Source organism: Calidris pugnax, unplaced genomic scaffold, assembly GCF_001431845.1.
Source record: "Calidris pugnax isolate Ruff unplaced genomic scaffold, ASM143184v1 scaffold44, whole genome shotgun sequence".
NCBI lineage: Eukaryota > Metazoa > Chordata > Aves > Charadriiformes > Scolopacidae > Calidris > Calidris pugnax.
The window spans coordinates 3,759,582-3,761,585 of record NW_015094506.1 but is presented as its reverse complement, the minus strand read 5'-3'; the positions used below and the strand labels follow the sequence as shown (position 1 = coordinate 3,761,585).

Here is a 2,004-nt window from a genome sequence, read left to right as displayed (position 1 = left end):
AGAGCCCACTCTCCGGGGATCCGGTTGGGATCCATCCTTCCAGGAGCCCTCCCCGTCGGAGCTTGCCTCGCTCAGTGCCTGTAGGGGCCTGTCTCTCCCAGCATGGTGGTGGGCGGCGCTGGGCTCCAGCAAATTCCCTCTTGGCTGATGTGCACCCACCCAGGGCGGGAGGAAGGGTGAGCCTTCGGCTGGATTTGGTGGCGGTGGCGTATTTTATTACCTGCCTTCCCATCTGCTGGCTGTTACGTAAGCTGGGAAACGGCGGAGGTTCAATGGAGCATCATGTGTAAGGAAATGTCACTGCTCCCAAAAAAAACTCAATTAAATTTTAACTTCTTGGGGTGGAGACAAAATTCTGTGATAAAACTGGCCGGGCAGTGACAGAGGGAGACGGCGCTGGTTCCCAAAGGGTTGCATAAAACTGGGAACTATTCCCAAATCCCAATGGCCCATCCAGTCGGCACGGGTGCTGACTGGAGGCACACAGGAGGGAAGCAGCGGGGTTCAGGGGGCCCACCATCTTGGTATGACTTGAGTCAACAACTGCTTTCTGCACCACGCAGGGCTGGTGAGGCTCCAACTTGGGCCTCTCGGTGCCAACAGCCCATGCTTACATTGTGTGTTTGGAAGCTGACATGGAAGCCCTGGCCTTGATGCACCCAGGGGGTGGTCTGGTACGGTGGCTCTTGAGTTCTCCCCCATCACACTTATCTCCTCCACCTCCACTCAACTGCAGGAACTGCAATTATTGACTTTAGGATGACTGTGCCCATTCAGCTCCTTCCTAACAAGGCATCCCTGTGGCTGTGAAGCTCGGCAGTGCCTGGCTTTTGACCCACCACCGTCCCCTTCCCTCTCACCCTATGCTGGCCTCCCCCGGCACTCCTGCTCCCGGAGCCCCCCATGGCTCCTGCTTCACCCATCCAGCCCCAACCTCTCACCTCCCGGGAGCCCAGCCTGGGCTCCACTCCTGCACCTCCATGTGGGTCCGATACGCCCTGGATGCCTCCCACCCTCCAACTCAGCTGGCTTTTCCTGAGCTGCTCCAGGGCCCCCTGAGGCGCACCGTGGCCACCTGGCCCCCAAACACCCCAGGGGTAACCCTGGCTTTGGCCTTGTCTGCTGGTGGGCACCCTGTGGGTGCCTGTCCCTCCATGTTAGGGTTTAGGTGTGTATGCTGACACGTGGGTGGGTTTGTGGGTGCATCACTCAAGGGGTGGCCCCCCGCTCCCAATGGGGGACAGGCTGAGGAGCCCTGACCCTCTCTGTTGGGTTGAGGTGTCTGTTCCTGCTGGACCCCCTCCTTGGCATCCGCCGCCATCGCGGTGGGACCGGGCACCCTTGTGTGAGGATCCCCATGTGGGACCAGGCGATGGCGCCATATTGGGGCTGTCCCCCACACCATGGTGGGGTGCCACGGGTGGGCTGTTGCCCCACTCCCCCCTTTCCAAAAAAGGAGAGAAAGTGGGGAGCCGAGGGGAAATGTCCCCCCAAAACCTACCCCGTGTGGGGGGGGAAGAGGGGGTGCAGGCCACCCTCCTCCAGGCCGGGTCTGAGGGGGGTATGCCGGGCGGGAGGGCAGCGGGAACGGCGGCGGGCGGTTGCGCCTTTAACGGCGGGCGGAGGAGGAGGAGGAGGAGGAGGGCTGGGGCTGCGCTGGGTGACATCAGTGGGTTTGGCTCCGGGGCTCAATGGAAACTGGGTGAGCGCCGGGCTGTGCCGAGCACACGCCGGCTGGAGGGGACGGCGAGCGGGCGGGAGGCGGCAGGCAGCGCCGCGCCGCGCTGAGCCGAGCTGAAGGAGGGACGCGCCGGGCACGGCCGCCACCAGCCCTCCCCAATCCTCCGTCATCCTTCCTGCCGCGACCGCCGGGCCCCCTGACAGCCGGCGGAGCAGCAGCCCCACACGGCTCCCTTCCCGCCAGGGTGGGTATGGGGGGCGCCCGCCTCCATCTTGGGGCGCAAACCCCGGGGGAAAGGCGGCCCCTCCGGCTCTTTGTGTGCG

General features: G+C 63.8%; 1 protein-coding gene across 1 annotated transcript in view; it reads left to right on the top strand.

The window, feature by feature from the left end:
• The first annotated feature begins 1,701 nt into the window (after nt 1-1,701).
• The window catches only part of LOC106901504 (casein kinase I isoform epsilon), a 21,957-nt gene continuing 21,654 nt past the window's right edge, over nt 1,702-2,004 (top strand). Inside the window, exon 1 of the mRNA XM_014964312.1 lies at nt 1,702-1,925. The gene's annotated coding sequence lies outside the window, so the exon portion shown is untranslated. The remainder of the gene's footprint in view (nt 1,926-2,004) is intronic.